We start from the raw sequence: 17,674 nt of genomic DNA on the forward strand, positions 1-17,674 counted from the left end.
TTTTATCTCTCCTCTGTTTCTGCACTTGGAACATGCTCTTGTTTGACCTCCTGTGCAAACAGTCAGGGAGTTTCATTCACTGGTATTTCAAACACTATAATGTATGTCTTGTCTCAGAAACATCTTCTAAAAAGGTAGCTTTATAAGTATCTTCCAGAGGAGCATACATTTCTCTTTCCCTCTTTCTGTCCGTGCATGAAGGTACAGTTCATGGAACTGATCTGTTGACAATAGCTTGGTTTGTTGCAGCTGGTGGAGTTATACGGTTTTATAGCAGAGGATGGCATGTCTCACTTGAAAGGTGAAATATAAGCCTGTGCAAGTAGCCTAAGTTTTATGTACCACACAGCAAAAGGTAGATTGAGTGGGGTGAAGTTAAGTCAAATAGAAAAATAATTGAGGCTTTTTTTCTCATTTCTGGTTTGCTCAGGTTAAGCAGTGATTAATGCAGGCACTTTCTGGTGGCTGTATTACTTAAAAATTGTACACACACACCCCCCCCCCACCCCCAGTTTTATCTTGCTTAACATAAAAATGGCTAATGCCTAAAACAATTGATTAAATAAATGGATGATCTTGCCTCGATTCCGGAAGTCTTCCAGGGGACAGTTCCACAGTGTATAGTTCTTGTGTTTGTTTATAAGCACTTACGTTGTGCATGCTGACATGAAATGAACACCAATTTATTGAGGCATTTCTCTTCCAGCCAAATGTGTGTTTGGCTGTTTTGAGTCAGCCCTCAGTATATGCTCATCTTTTTTTCGTGTCACCTTCCACTCTGCTTTGCTAGCTGTGTCTCCCAGTCTCACAACCTAATGGAAAAACAATCAAATCAAATTAGCTTCTCTGACACAAAAAAAGACCTGGAGCTTGCTCAAATGTGTAGTCTTACATTGAAGAGCGCTAACACCAAGAGACTTCTTCAGGAAGTTTCACTTCTTGGTGATTTGGCCAGAAAGCAAGTGGTGAGGATACAAATTAGCTTGACAGAAGTAGAAAGGATGGGTACTCTGGTGCATTTAGGTCATGAGTCTTTACCTGTCTGTCCAGGGACTAGGAAGAAGCTGTAGGTAAATTTATTATTATGTATTTGGCTACTGCCTGCTGAGCACCTGGAAGCTGCTGCTGTCAGGTGGGATATTGAGTGTGATATGTGACTGCTCTGATGTCTTTACACCAGTCCCAATATCTGTGGTTGGAAGAGAAGCTTATCTGCTGCTGAGTGGATACAGATCAGGCATCCAAGCTACTCACATTTTCAGTAACTACCTGCCTAATAATTAGCATCATCCTGAAGAGGGTACCTGGGAAGATCAATCATAGTGTAGTCTGTCCGAGCTTGAAGAAGCCAGGGCCTTGAGATGAGTTGCTACAAGTGGTGTTTTGGTTAGATGCAAAGGGAGACACTGAATAAAAGAGTTAAAATGCTCTCAGTAAAAGCAGTGGGCATGTAAGTGAGAGAGATTTGGCTGAGGAATGGTGTTTTTAGCACACCATTTACCATAGGACAGGCTTCTGTAACCCTCAAAGGTTTACATAATATAAAGAAAATTAGCCTAGAAATGAAAAGCACTTAATTAAAATATTAGTCTCACTTTGCTATCCACTTATTACTATCATAGCATAGCTAAGTTTGTTAATGAGATATGCCAATTATAGATGTTTTCTTTCTCAAAACTGTAGGAAAAAAATATTTTTGAGGTCAGTTGCTTTGTCTTTTTATTTGTTTAAAAGAAGCTATACTTTTTAGACTGGTTTTGAAAAATAGATTTTGAGGAAAGGACAATTACCATGGTCAAAATGAAGGAAAAAAAAAAAAAAAGCCAACTTTAGTATTCTTTTAATGCATGTATTTTAAACACAATACATTAAATTGAAATGTAGTTCCCTTCTGTGCATGATGAAAAGGAAGAAGTGGTAAGGATTTGAAATTGAGAAAAAAATCAGTATTATGTGAAATTTGATCACGTGCCATACAGTCTTCTCTTATAGATTTTCTCTGAGACAAGGGTGTGTTCCTAACTAGCAGATTTAATTTTTTATCATAAGGCTGTTACATTAGTGTACACGATTGTCATACCACTCTTCACATGAGCACATACTTCAAGTAGATGCATTACCCAGTGTCAGTTAAATTGCTGCTCCTCTTGAAGGCCTGTGATCTTTGGATAAAAGGTGGGAGAATATCTTGACACTCAAGTTTTTTTATTATCTCTGCTGTTCCTTGTGTGGATGGTTTCCTTTTTTGTCTGAAAGCCTGCTCTTTGACCTTTCTCCGGCAGTCCCACGAGGGCTGGCTCTGTGACTGTTGTTTTCTGCTGCCAATCAAGATCTACCTTCTACAACCACAACTGCACGCAAGCCTGGCTGGACACGCAGGGCCATGCTCTCCTGACACTTGCATCCGTGTAATTTATGTGATGGCTTGTAAAGAAGAGCAGAATTTAGCCCTTTGCATTCTCTAATAGATTGCACTTGCCCGTGTCATGGGATTCATTTTGTCTCTGTTTCAACCTCACCCTGAACCCTCTCGCTGCTCTTACCATCTAGCCTTTTACTTTGACTCTCTCTGTAAAGGCATCAAAGCTAACATCTTCTGTCCTTCTTGCTTCACAGTATGAGTTTGTTTGCATTGTCCTTCTTTTAGAGTGATAGCAAAGCTAATGTCTACAACTTATGCTGTGAAACATTTCGATTTCACCACAGTCACAGTGGGGCGGTCTATAGGAGTCAAGCAAAGCAAAGTCTGGCAGCTGTTTGCTTTCTAAACCCAAAAGAGGGAAAGTGTTGCCAGTGATGACTGTTTTGGAGATGTACAGCTATCTCTCTGTAAAGAGTAGCAGTGCTTCTTTACTCGTTTCATCACCCCTAAAAACATTTCACAGGAAATATTCCTGCAGCCAGCTAGAATCTTAAAGGTGAGATTATTGGTTTTAGAAATGCACTTTTTCAGAGAGTTCAAGTTTCTCAGTTACAGTTTCTAATTTCTGTGTGCTTGGGTAAGCTCATCATGCAGCAAAGAGAGGGATTAATAGGTGGTTTTTACCACCTGTTAAAAGGGTGGTTTTTACTGTCCTCCTCTCCTTGGTATTTCTGTGCTGTTATGCCTCTGTCCAGACAAAGCCTCCTGTTTCACCCCAGATTCCAGCAGCTAGCTCAGGTGGAAGTATCTGCTTATAGTAGTAGCAGAGGGCCCAAAATGAAAGAGTATTTACCCTCTGCTTGGGTGGTTTTGGTAGCGTCCCAGGAAGTGTCTCAAACCTGGTTCAGGTACATGTGTGAGGGCTGAAGTTGCTGGGGTGGTGGATGTGGAGGCAGCCTGAGGTACCTGCAGCTGGTTGTTCTGTGCAAAGCCATGCAGTGCCACACAAAGTCATGCAGTCTTGGGAACTGGGGACACTGTAGTTACGTTTCCCTGGGCAGGAGATAATGCTAGTGGAAAACTAATGGTTGAACCCTACCAGTGACCTTTTTTGTGGTATGACTGTTGGATTGAGTATCCGCATAGGATAGTGGTGGGAGCCTTCGTCTGGGAGGTGGGAGAGCTGAGCTGAATCTTCACCTGCCTGACACTGCCTTGTAAACAGGCCATCTCAAGCAAAGGCAGTAAGCAGTGTGTGATTTGAGGTAGAGACAGAGCAGACATAACTCCAAAACCCTTTCTCACCTCCCCTTGCCACTTCAGTGTTCTGTGAGCATGCCCCTAGGTCTTTGGCCAGGCTCATCAGGCAGAACAGCTAGTTTGAGGACACTGCTCAAAGCAACCCCAGCCCTCAAGCTGCTCTAAATGCATCTGCCCAGGAAATGGAGGTGTTTGTAGGAATGGGAGCCCATCAGGCTGCATCATAGCTAAGCACAAGCTCAGTTGAAATGTCAAAGTCAAGAATTAGACCCCAGAGACTTGCAGAGAGGACGTTCGCCCAAGAGCATGGTGAATGCAGGAGCCAGTCACCTAGAGGTGAATTTTGTCACATGCTCTATCATGATTTAACCAGTCAGCAACAGGGTACAGCAGCCCTTGAAGGTCATCTTAATGCCATTTCTCGCCAACTTTCTTGTTTGACAGTGATGGCACCACTGGATGTTAGAGACCAATGTTTGGTTTACAATTCAGCACACCCTGGACTGTATCAGACCCTTGAAGTCTAATCCGTTATGCTTGCTTAACTTTAAAATAAATGTTTCTTCCATTTTGACAAGCTTCAGGACTGACATTGCTTTGCAACCTAGCAAATAGAAAAGCAGGTGGCTTGCTGCATCCATGATGAAAACCATTGAAAGGAGTTGTAGCTAATTTTGTTCCTTGTCGAGGACTTGAAATTTTTCAGTTAAGTGATAAAGGCCCAAATCTCAGTCAGGAACAAAGCCCTGGCTTCACTGAAGCTCTGCCAATAAAGAGTACAGCCCTGAGGATCCAAGAGCTGTACCTGGTCATAACAGGTTTGTGAAGAAGAAAGCAGGTGTAATATTTTGATGAGAGGGAATGAGAAGGTTAGCAAGGAAGGCTTATAGCACAGGGTAAATTTCTTGCTATCCACTTTCTTATCACTGTCAAGGAAAAACTGCTTGATTTAATCACTTTAAATATTTCTTGCATGAGGTTGTTCATTTGGCTAATTACTTTGGAAGTTTCTGTGTTGTCTCAGCAAGAGAGAGACATGCATTCACTTGCAAGTATATAGATAATAATAAAATCCTGTATCTGAACATAACCTAACCTTTGACTGCCGTTTAGAAGTATGCTTTTCAGAAATTCAGTGTCCTTCTAAAAGCAGCTGCTCCATGGTCAGCCATCCTCTGTAGTGCACAGTGTTAAGGGAGTGGTTTAAACTTAAAGTGTTGTTTGTTGCTGAGTGGTGTGTTTGTAGAGCCAGTTGGTAAGAGGTGAAAGAAAATCTTGTTTCAGTGTGAAATACAAGCATTGACATCAGATGAAGCCTTCTGCTGTATAAAAAGATAAGCTAGGAAAACCAAATGGAGAGGAAAGCAAGGATTTGATCCAGTCAGATTTAAGGTGATTGAGAAGAGACCATTGACTCACATGGGGCACTGGGTGATAAGATGCCATCGGGGGTCCAATATTTGATGTGCTGGTTCCTTCACTCAGGTGGATGCCTGAGAGTGGTGGTATGCACTTGGGCTATTCTCAGTTTCAATACAAATTCCATTTCTCAGATTCAGTATTTTGGTCTCTGTCCTGTTGTCCTCTTTATTTTTCTAACCATCCAGCAGACTCACTAGATCCACTGAACTGCCTTATTTTCTGGTCCAGTTGTTTTATAGTCTCCATTCCAGAGCTCTGCTGCTGAAATTTGTTTTACATTGGCTGGGTTGGTATACCTTTTGTACCCAGCAAGATTGAATTTCATCTCCATTATGTATTCTGGATTATGCTTATGATGAAATATATTACATTTTTAAGAATCCATAACGTGTCATGTTAATCTCTTGATACCTAGCACAAGTGAACTCCCACTGGCTTCCATGCATATGCTCTGAGTCTTGACTGCATGGATTTATCAAAAACAAACATAAAAATATATATAAATGGTAGGGTGCTTTTTTACTTGCTGTTACTTCCTTCAACTTTTGTATTTTTTTTCTATCTGAAACCTTATTTAAGGAATGCTCTAACACTATATGCTTAGCTGCAAAGAAATTGTGACATGTAAAAAGACAAGGCTACAAGCTCTGGTGACTTGCATAGCGTAGGGGTAGCCTAGGCTGTGTGTTCTGTTTCAGGTGTGTCCAGATAGATCTGTGATACTGTACAGAGACCACTTAAGCAGAAAACTGCTCCTTGTTGTGCCGCTCCACTCCCTCATTCATACTTGGCTTGGTTGAACAGAAAGGAGATCTCTGGGAAAGTATCAGTCTGGGGAAGGAAGAACAGATGTGGTGATCAAAATACTGCCTTCAGAAGCAGAGACTCAGCTACTAACTCTGCTTCTGACCTTGCCAGGTTGTGGGTGTCGTAGTCCTCTGATGGCAGTTGACAGCTATCTTCATAGGTTTTGGCCGCTGAAAAAAGGAGTTGCTACCACTGTCTTAGCTTGCAAGCTGTCATGAGGATACATGGAAGGGAGAAAGTCTTCATACTCTATGGACAATAAAGATGTGGTTATTGGTTTTACCTGGGTAGACTTGTTAGCTGTGAGATTTTGGCAGCTTATAGCTGCTAGATTTTGCACTGGGAACTTAGAATAGAGTCCTTTTTTTCTTGGCTGGATTTTCTTTGGCTTTCTCTTACACATTCTCTAGGGTTTCTGTTACTGCACATTGTCTCTCCAACTGTGAGTTAGAGAAGTTGCTCAATTTCACCTTCCTAATAATAACATGAATCCAACAGCTGTAGCTTTAAAAAGAAGCCAGACTAAGTAGTGCAGGGTATGTGAAACTGCAAGGTAGTCGCAAGACAGGTGGCAGAAGGTGAGGGTGAAAGTGTCATCAGCCCAGATTGCCACTGATGGATGCATGCACAGACTGAAACCAGGTATTGAGAGTTGGATTTTTTCCTGCCTCATAATTTTCTTCTATCCTAGCGAATAGATGTCCATCCCCCACACAAGGTGCAGATAAAAGCTAACTACTTCTGCTGGCTGATCTCCTGACGACTTTGCTTTTGTTGGTGCTACTGCTCTGTCTTATTCTTCCTTCTTGTTCCTCTGCTTCTTGCTTCCAGAAACCACATATGCAAAATTCACTTGCTCTGCTGTTAAAGTGAGAATGCTATATGCAGGGTTTTCTAATGAACACTGATGAGTATTCTAGACTATCTGAAAGTACAAAGTCAGCCTTCCTGGTGTAAAAAAATTATTTTTTGTGTAATGGCTTTTTGAAAGATAAATGTTTTGCTTTCTTTAGAAAGCATTTTGTTGTTTAAAAACTGACCATTTGAAAAACAACTGTCTGGAACTGCACTCATTTTTTTTGGTGGTCCGGAGTTCTTAACCAGACTATATCTGTGTAATGCAGTAAGGCATCCAGGAAAGGGGGCCATGCTGCCCTGAAATGGCACATATACAGTACTTCTTTATAACATTCTTTCACCTTCAGCCATTTCAGTCCAAGGATTTCCCAAGTTGGATGTGATTTCTGTGTACAGAGAAGAAAAGCAAGCATACTTCTACTAGGCTTTAATTCACTAGAGAGAGACCCACATGGGCAGGGAGAAACAGGGAAATAGCTGAAGCAAATTTATCTTCGAATTGGAGGTGACATCCATGAAAAATGTTGCGTGCTTTTTTTGCCTGGCCAAGCTTTGCCTACCAGTGTCTTTACAGCATTAATCACAACTGAAGGGTTCTGTGGGAAATCTTTTGCTCTATGTTAAGAAATACTAATGAGGATATGGACTTAGTGTTTTGTCCCTCTTCAGAGGGTTTACTTGCTGCAGACAGGGGAAGTCTGTCAACAGAGGGGTTTAACCCTGGAAAGGAAGCAAGCGCCTCCTGCTCACAAGATGTGTTTATTATCTTGTTGTTAAGGAGCCATAAGCATGAGATTGGCCAATGCTAACATTTCCAGTGGCAGAAGAGGCAGTTGTAAATAGCCTGACGTGTGGGCAAAGGACCTGTCTGTGCTCTTCTCTGGGATCTATGTTAATAAGAAGAGCAACCTTACACGCAAATTCAACAGTGAGAGAGAAGTGGTTCCATGTGGCAGTTGTGTGGTGACACAGCAGGACTCGCAGTAACTGGACATCTTGGATCTAGTGTCAGAGGGCATGCTGTTTCCCTCCTTCTGGGCAGGGAAGAAAGGAGGACAGGACAGCACTCCAGGGAGGGCAGGGAGACCAAAATGTCCATTATAGGGCTGTGATGCTGCCTACCTGGGTGAACTTTTCTTAGGTGCAGTGATCTGTAAGGCTTTGTGGAGAAACAGGTTGAATGTGTTTGCACTTACGAAAGTTTTTCTGGTTTTCTGGTGTTTTGTGTGCTTAAGTCTGGAGCTTGAGTACAATGCAGATATAATTGTTGTCCTCACATTGCTTTTCAGATCACAAAAGGCCTGTCCTTACAGTCCACAACCAAGAGTATGTAGTCACCTCTGCTGTGACCTCCACATAAACAAATTGCAAATGAGTTGGGGCCAGCCTGATTTACAGCCAAAGGCCAAATCCCCAGAATGATGCACTGATTATTCCTTTTTATCTCCAACCAGTTTCTGGTTTGTGTTTGCAATAGTAACAGGGTAACAGAAAAGTTTTCTTGTCTCTTATTCAAACATCCGTATGTCTGAAAGACTCTGTAAATCAGGCATGTTTAAAGCCAGACCTTTCTGGTTAAATGATGAGAGCTGAAATCTATTTAGAAACTCTGTTACAGACTTACAGCCATGTCAGTGTGCAAAAGCCTCCCTATAGTCTTGGAGGCATTATTTCATCTAGTGGCAAAGAGTGCTTTGGGGTGCATGTTGCTATTCACAGCACTGTCACTTGAGCATGCACGTGGAGCTTTGTGGGCAAGGTTTTCTGAAGCATCCAGCCTTGGCCTAACCTTCCTCCCCATAGCAATTGATGGTACAATTTGTACAGATGCCAGTGAATGAAGAGTTTAAGCCTAGTGCTGTAGGAAATCCTATATAGAGAAGTATTGTCACAATAGGGAAGCATTGTCACTGTCATCTTAGACTGCCTCATTCTTAACCATTTGTAAGGGAAGACTGAACCAAGCACTCAGACAGCATAGCAACGAGTGGAGGGAGAGACATCTGAAATCCCTGCATGGTAAATGCAAATAGCCAGCACAGTATTGTCAAAAGAAAGACCTGACAAAAGGTATTCACTGTCAAGTAATAGCATAAAATACTGTGGTGGTTGGAGTATGGCATATTGAGATGCTAACAATATTATGTTTAACAAACTTCTTGAACACATCCTAACTTTAAACTTTGTAATAGTGGACTTAAACAGTCGCATCAAAACAATGTTTGTTTCTTGAATTACGACCTTTGTAAATGACAGAGGTAGCAAGACCAAGGACAGTGCTACAATGTTCTGTTAGTTTTAACTGCCTTTCCTTTGAGATTTAATAATGAGAGACATTTTATTTATATTAATCATCCCTAGCTGTGGCTGAAAATTGGATTTAATCAGGTCAACCCAAACTCACTAGTGCTTCAGTATTAGGCTTACTATTGGGATTAGTGCAGGCGCTCCATGTGCTTGTATTGCAAATCATCTTGTCTTTAGTACCACACAGGAGTCCTTTGTGAATAAAGCCACAGTGTTAATCCATTCCTTGGCTTTTCAGGTGCTTGTTGGGACATAAGAAGGCAGCCTGTTGCAATGTGAATCCTGAGTGGGACACCGTGGTTCCCTTGAAGTCAGTGAGTGAGGTCAAAATCAAAACTTCCAGGCTCCTCTGCAGTTCTCATTGGAGCAGCACAGGCATTGCAAGCCTCCACAGGTACAGGTCAGGCAGAGCAGCTGCCTCAGTGGCTTCAGCCCTTGTTTTGGCCAGTTCTGCCTTCTGCAAATCTGCAGCTCCATCGTTGTTTATGTCAAATCCAACAGCGATGCAGTGACCCAAGGAAATGTCTCTTCTTTAACTACAGAGACATAGACTTTGTAGTTGTCTTTTTTTTCTTTTGTCTTGTTGAATATGGCTGAAACTCAGCATCACTCTTCAACATCAATGGAAAGAAAATTACCACTATCTCTGTGCCATGGAGACATGTCACCCATTTCTCCTTATTCAAGGGTAGTGCGATTTCTTCCATCTCACTGAGGTGAAAAAGAGCAAGGAGGTTGCCACCCTGTCCCATCTCCAGCTTTGGGAAAGCTTTCCTGGGACCAGCAGATGGGGAATGGGAGAAGGATGAGAGGGCCAGAGCAGATGCCAGGGAAGCAGTGGGGCGGGCTGCCTGCCTTCCTCTCCCTGCAAGCCCTGACAGGGTGGACAGGCATGAATCAATGCCCTTGGAAGTCTAAGGCCAGGGAGTAAGTAGGTTGGGAACTGCTGATTCCTCCATTCCTACTGGTATCTGACCTGAGCGCAAATAGCTGCACGGTTTAGCTGACAAAAATACACTAACATCCCTTGCAAACAAGGCTTGCAACAGTCAGCTTGATTTTTTTCCTTCCCTTCTCCCCCTCAGTCACATCCTTTGTAATGTCTAAATAATAGACATAATACACATCCTTTGTAATATCTGTGTCAGCTTAGTTTCAGGATTCTGCTGAAGGTAGACCAGTGTCAGTGTCTCTGCTGGGGGATGCCCAGGGCTAGTCATGGCTGGTTCCAGACATCTCCAGCCAGCTCCAGGCCTGGCAGTGGGTCCCTGGAGCTGTCTGGAACCAACCATGACCAGACCAGCCCCTCAGCCACAGGCGCAGCTGCCAAAATGTACGGAAGAAAAGGCAAGAACACTGAAGGAGCAGAAGAGTGAGGAGCAGGAGGTGGAAGAGCAAGGAGGGGCAAGCAGCCTGAGCAGCATGCAGGGCTGGAGCAGATCTGCCCTGCCACCTGCGGAGAGCCTGCACTGGGGCAGATTTCCTGACAGGTACTGCAGCCTGGAGGGAGAGCCCAGATCAGGGTAAAGAGTGAGCGGAAGTAGTGGCAGAGAGAGACTGCCATATTCTGACCAACCCGTGCCGCTCCAGGGAGTGTGTGTGGGAGCAAAGGTGTTGGTTGGTTTGTCTTTGTTTCTCATTACCTGAGTCTATTTTACCTGGCAAATTAATTTCCCCCCAAGTCAAGTTTGTTTTGCCCACCACAGTAATTGGTAAGAAATCTTCTTGTCTTTGCTGTGACCCACAAGGTTTCTCATCCTGTTTTCTTCCCCCGTCCTGCAGAGGAGGGTGACTGAGTGAGATGCTGGATGGGAATTTGGCCCTTGACCAAGGTTAACTCACCACAGCACTATGCCAAGGAAGCACCTTTAACTCTCTACATAAATATCTTTTTCATTCTTAGGGCCTCTGTTAGGGTACAGTAAAAATCTGATTTCAAATTTTCTTTAGCAGTAGGAAAAAATAATCTCAACCAAGCAAAAAACTGATGAATCATTACATAAGAGCCAGAGGATATGGTTCTCTCCTCATCTGTGTGAGGAAAGTCAGAGTAGGTGATCTCAGTCATCTGCCCTGGCCTTTGAAACCAAAACTTCTGACCAGTGGCTGCCCTGAAAAACGTGCATAAAGGCTGCCTGGGTCTTCAGAGGAAAAAGTCTTGTTGTTACTGATTTATGTGAAACTCTTCTTCAGAAGTGTTTAAGGATTCTGTAAATGCTGATACTGCCAAGGCAAAACACGTCCCTTTTCCCAAACAGCTCATGATCACAGGCAGCAGTTTCCAAATAAGTCTGGTCATGAAGCCATTCTTAGGAACAGACTGGCCATGTTGACCAGATGTATCTCCTTCAGCACCCACCTAGCATCTGGGAAATGACCCTTGTGTACCTGTTTCATGGTTTAAGTGTTACTGATTTTTAAATTTTTTTTTCCTATTCTTTTTTTTAAAGAAAAAGAATGCTTCTTGTAGGTGTTCTAGATTCTGGCTAGTAAGAAAAATACCTTGAAATCAGAAGAGACTTTTAAATACAGATTTTGCCTTTTTATAATTCAGGGTTAGACACAAAGAAAGCAGTGACTTTTTAAACATATACTTTCTCAGAGCAATTAATTTTTGTACCCCTGGATCTGCCATTGAGGCTATGTCCTAGTTAGAGGGCAAGCTCTGTACTCTTACTGATTAGAGGGCAAGCTCTCTACTCTTATCTGTGCTAGAGAACAACAGACAGACACTGTAATGATAGTGTTACTCTGCATCCACAGGAGGCCTGTAAATAGATCGTGATTCAGGCAGTGATGCATGTCTAAATGCAGGCTCCATGGTCTCTCCCATTTACCCTTTGGCTATTTTGCAGTTGTGTCCTTTTGCAATGTCAATTACAGACAGTCTCAGAGTGTGCAGGTGGAAGTAGAAGCAGTATGTGATCCTAGTGAGAGGTGTGGGTTTTCTGCCAAGCGCCTGTCTGTATAGTCACCTACAAGCCTGCTGTTGTACTCTATATTGCTAGTATGTAATTTTTTGAAATACCAAGTTTTCAGCTTGCACACATACACACAAATCCACTAACAGCCTCCATCTATCCAAGTGTAAATTTCCAGAAGTATGAAGTTTCTTGACAGCTGATGTCAATAATATACTATTTCAATCACGAGAGTGTTCAAATGGGAGTGCTAAACATTGCTCAGCAAACCCTCTTTAAACACAATGGTAACAGAAACGTTTTCACTGAGAGACAAAAAAAGAGCTGAACTGCTGTAAATTGCAGTGATGTAAAGGAATAGCAGTAGGACATTGCTGTCTTCTTAAGCTGCTAGAAAATAGTAACTTATTCTGGTCTCAATCACAGCTCAGGTCTGGAATTCCTTTCATCTCATTACCCTTTGCTGAGTAAAAGATAAAGCAGTTTCAAATTTCAAAACAGATACCCTGCTGTCAGACTGGGGTAATGCCTTCTCAAATCTAAAGTGGAACATTCTTTAAGTGGGACATTCTTTATCTTCAGACTTTGCTTGCCTTCAAATGCAAAGTCAGGCACCTGTCCTTACCCTTCTGTTGTTGAAAAAAAGCTTGACTGCATGTGGAGAAACTTTTGCATCTGTTTGAGAAGGTGAAATCAGAGTGGGATGTCAAAACTCTTTTTGAGGTTTATAGCTATATTTGGAGACCAGTACAGCTCATTAAAAGGTCTCTTTGTGTTCATATTTCAGTCCTTTCAGCAGTGCTGTAGTAGAGTTCAGAATTTCTATAAAAATATGGTAAGATATCTTTTAAAACTGGCATGATTGTTGAATGACAACAGCAAATACAGTCAACTGCCATTACAGTTAGATACTCAATCTTGTAGTGGTATTTTTTTTTCTTCTATTGGGTAGAAGTATTGCATAGTGCTGGGTTAGGAACAAGCATTATTGTGTTTTCAAGGTGGTAAAGAACTGACTATTTTTATTCTGATCATTAGTAGTAATCCAATGTGGTCTTTATTAGAGTATTAGCCTTTCTTTGTAGCCTTGTTTCCATGCAGAAGAGACATCTCTTGCTTTGAGAAATGTACAAGTCCATATACATAGGGTGTGAAGCATAGTACTCCCATTGCATTGCTTTTGTTGAGGCTTCAACAGAAAAAAAACCACAGACTACTTTCAAATCTTCCATAAAAGGGCATTAATATTAAGATTAGTCTGCCCTTGCCAAAAACATTTTTAAAAATCTGTGTTATCTTTAATAAATTCTTTTTTTTCTTTCAGTGAACACTAAGGTGTATTGGAGATTGTTCTAAAGTGTACCAGACAGAGCCTCAACCTTCAGTATATGTGCTAACAGATCCAGGTATAACTCCAGTTATTTTTGTGAAGCTGTCATTGATTATAGTGGGTGTTTTGTACAGCAATTGAAACGTATGGTAATTGAAAGGTATATTGTGACCTGAAAAGAGTGAGTTACAGGCTTGCTATGGCTAGGTGTAGACAGTTGCCTGATCTTAGGCTGCCTATAAAAAGCCCAGTACTAGACCTATCAGTCTTGTCTCATGTCAGAACAGTAACTGACTGTAATTGGTTTAGTTTTGAGTTCAGGTCCCATCAAAAATGAAAAAAAAAAATATTAATGCAAATGTCCATTTAATTTCTGTGTTTTGGACAGGTGAAATCTTGAGTTTGCGCTTTGCCTTAAAACAAGAGGAGTGCTTTCTTCTTATTCAGGTTTGTCACATAAAGAATTAGTTAAGGGGGACAAACTTTTGAACTTAAAAATCTCTTACAGGAGAACGGTTCCTCAGCTATGTCTTCTCGTTCTTCAGAGAGCCATGCCTCTTGTGTCTCCTCCTGGTTTTCTCATGAAGAAAATCTTACTCCATATCATGGAAGAGATGCAGTGCAACTAGCAGAAGGTTGCATCTGTAGTTTAAATGTTTTTTGCAGGCAAGTAACTTAGATGAGCCAAGATAGAGTGGGATTTTCAACTGACAATGGCCTTACTCTTTTGTGCTTGCAGTTTCTGTAATATGAGTTAACAGTTCTGAGATTCTGTGTTTGTGTCTGTATTGACTTTGAGACCCTCATTTTGTCCAAGCTGGCCATATAATTTTCAGGAATGCTTATGCTGCTGGACTTCAAAATGAACAATCACAGTAAAGAAGTCCTTGAGCATCAGTAAGAAGCAAGGGAAAAGCTACAATGCTTCGTAGACCTCCCTAAAGGAGAAATTGCTTGTCATTGAGAAAGAGGCAGGCTAGGTTTATGGTACTAGACTGAAATATGGTTTTTCATCTTCCCTTTGGAAATGAAACAACTGGGGAACAGATCACTTCTGCCTGCTCCCTCTCAGGACAGGCCTTAGACAAGAAATCTCTCCAAGGTCTACTAAGAAATGAGTCTTTTGTAGACATGAGATTTGTTCTCAGCTCTGTCGTACCAAATGCCATTTCATGGCATTCTCCAGCCCTTGATTCCAGCCCCAGCTGCCCTGTTGTGTCCCTTGCAGCTTGGTGGCACTGCTTTGCCTCGAGTACCACAAGGGGAAAGTACATTTCAAAATACACTCCTCTGTGCTAATCCTGTCCCCCAGGAAATGCCGTGCAAGTCCCTTGTCCTCATACCCACTCCTTCTTGGCTTTTGGCCATGAGTTTGGGTTCATGTAAGCCAGTGCAATACCTTGGTGACTGCCTGGGATAATATCACGCATATGTTTCAGCCCTGCTTCTGTATTGGAGGAGGAAGGGATTTTAACCTGGGGTTGCTTCTCATGCTCAGGTTTAAGCTGTGTAATTCTGAGCCAGGACTGTTGAAATGGAAAAGGAGAGAAAAGAGGATTTTGTATAGCTACGTATGATCAACTTAGTCTTTCATGTTTCACTTCAATAAGAAAAAAAATCCATGTAGGTTATGTTAGCTTCATTTTAAGACATGGAGAATCTTATCCCACTGGTTTGGTTGGAAGCATATTCTAATCCAATATGATTATATTGGTTATTATATAAGGAAGGTTATAACTTCCTTATGTTTCATTTGGCATAGTACACTGGATCTTGTGAATAGTACTTCCATGGGAAGTTGGATAAAATATTTTTGGTGGGATGGGTAAATGATATCATGGCAGGAGGATGACATAGAGCAGAATGACTTTTGTGAGAAAACAAAAAATTTTGCATTTTAAAAATGACAAATTTGACTTCATACCCTCTTTAGTGACTCTGCAGGGCAAGCAAATACAGCCAACAATGGCACCTGCTGCAGAACTGACAATGAAGCTCTCACAACCAGGAACTGAATCCTGTTCTTTTACAATGTGTGGATTAGGTGCCTGCTGCTTTTCAATTTTTTATTAATAAGGTGGAATGTAGGGTATTGAGAATGCTTGCTGTAGACCAGAATAAAACCGTTTAGAGAATGCCAGAAGTAAAGCATATTTCCAAAGCAAAAACCCAGCAGAAGATAGAGATCTGCTAAGTGTAAATTCTTTTCAAGCTGCCACAGATGGCCCAGCCTCACAGCAGCAGCAGGATGGGAACAATACTGTGTTTCCTTACAGTGCAAACAATGATGACAGCCTTCTTCAGTCCTTAAACCAGGCTGAGGAGCAGCCCTGAAGGGGAACTGATTACAAGCTGGGAGATATAAGGAATGCAGTCAGTGCAGTGTGAACACTTGCACAACACAGGTGTAATTAACAGCTTTTATATTTATGGACCTTGTTAATGAACTGGAATGATGAATTGCCATTCAATGAATTTCCAGGAACCTATAATGCAGCAATAGCAAGCAAATCTGTAAGACTTCTGATTTGTCAGAGTCATCTAGCCTTTGTCTGAGGAAGTTAGACTTTGGCAGTGTGCTGTACACTGTAGTCTCTTCATGATGAATATGCTTTGGGCACTGTGCCAGGATGTAATTATTCAATATGATGAAGTAGAATCCTATCTATTTATCCTGTTTATGCTTCAAAACTCATCCTTTCATTTTATTTTCCCACATGCCAAATGAAATTTAATGTGTTGTTATTTGAATATAATACTACAGTTCATATTATTAAATTGTACAAAAACATTTGCAGATGATAAGCTTATTGTAGACTGTCTTTGAAATGTCTTAATGGGAAAAAAAAAAAAAGAGGTCTATTATTACTAATGGGTCCGTGTAGAAAGAAAAAAACCCATCTCATATCAGTGAACTAACAGGTGGCTTAATAGGGCCATGATCTGAAACAGGACAGGCTAGAATACATTGATTAAAAATCAGCAGTTTTACTCAGTCAGTACAGTAGCTTAAGGGCAACATGGTTTGTTTTTGCTTTAAACTGGAATGGGGCTTTACATTCTTTACGAGTTACAGGATTACTGGTTTTTTTAGAATGCAGAAAGTTGCTGACATTTAAAAATGAACCAGCATAGAGCATCATCTGCATGCACTTTGTGAGAAACCGCATTCTCTAGCTTCAGTACACTAACTGTTGGTCACAGTTAATCTGAACTCTTTTGTCTGGTTGCAAAATCACTGTTAGCGTGAGTACGCGGTGTCCTTATCTATTGCACACTTTGCAGAGATTTATTTTCCCTTGTTTGCTGGAGAATACAGCAATATAACCTTCACAGAGAATGAAGGAACTGAGTTTTGTCAAATATGTGGGAAGGTAACTGTGAGAAAGTTAATCCCAATTGATTTAAGCAAATGAGTTGGTGTTATGTCTCTTAGTCACTTTTGGCCATACCTTACTCAATTAAGTGGTTCCATGAAGATTTCCTGTGGAGTGCAGTTTTACTCATGATGCCACAGTGTGGCCATGACCTGCTTAGACTTGAGTATTTACAAAAATCTAGGCATACAGTGAAACTAGCATTTCACACGTGATGCCAGTGTAACATGTCCTCCACTGTCACTTGCTTTGTTAAGTAGTTTGAACAAGGAGCAAGATGAGTTCTGGTTATGTAACTGAGGAGAAGCATATAGAAAATAGTGCTGTTCCATGAGTTGGACAAGATACTGGTTCAAGTGGAGAGGTACACCTAAGTGTACTAGGGAAAGGGAGTAGCTGTGTAGGGTGGGGTTTTCTTTGGGGCTGGTTGTTTTTTGGGGGTGTGGGTTTTATGCCCCCAGAAGTTGAGCTTGACCTTTTTTCCCAGGCGTTTTGAAAGGAAGGGGTCTGTGTATTTAAAAAAAATAAATAAAAAATCTGACTGCAATTTAGAGGTTGGTACAATAGAGAATATATGCTGCATATCTATGTTTCTTCTCAGTATGGTATGAATTTTTTTCATCTTGAGCAAGAGTTTCTTTTCATGCTTTCACAACTTACCCTTTTAACTTTGGCTGTTGTCTCCATGTGTCAGACAGACAAGATCGGAGCAGTCACATAAGCAGGGCTGCAAAGGACTTGCTTTGTTGTTTTGTTTGCAACAATGTAACCCCAGTAATGGGTCACAAGAAGCCTTGTGCTGCAATGATGTTGTTGACTACTCTGAATTTTTTTCTAAAATAATTTGGGAAAAAAAACATCTTACCGTTCCCTAACAGGTCTGTAGTGAAGAAAGAGTTTGATTGGGTTTAGTATGCCTTTTGGCATACAACCACTTGGCTGCATGTCACTCAGCTTTATGGGAGTTGAGTAGCCATAGCCTAGCTGTTGTAATGTGCTTTTCCTTTTCGTCTGAGGGATAATGGTGTAG

At 41.4% G+C, this 17,674-nt stretch overlaps 1 protein-coding gene across 3 annotated transcripts in view; it reads left to right on the forward strand.

Annotated features, from left to right (window-relative positions):
- PLPPR1 (phospholipid phosphatase related 1) overlaps nucleotides 1-17,674 on the forward strand; it is a 135,102-nt gene that overhangs the window by 12,128 nt on the left and 105,300 nt on the right. The window contains exon 1 of one of the 3 annotated variants that reach the window (XM_074855104.1): nucleotides 13,328-13,343. The exons of the other annotated variants lie outside the window; for them this stretch is intronic. The gene's annotated coding sequence lies outside the window, so the exon portion shown is untranslated. Of the gene's footprint in view, nucleotides 1-13,327; nucleotides 13,344-17,674 lie in introns of those variants that run through there. 3 annotated transcript variants of the gene reach the window in all.

This window comes from Strix uralensis, chromosome Z (assembly GCF_047716275.1).
Source record: "Strix uralensis isolate ZFMK-TIS-50842 chromosome Z, bStrUra1, whole genome shotgun sequence".
Lineage (NCBI taxonomy): Eukaryota > Metazoa > Chordata > Aves > Strigiformes > Strigidae > Strix > Strix uralensis.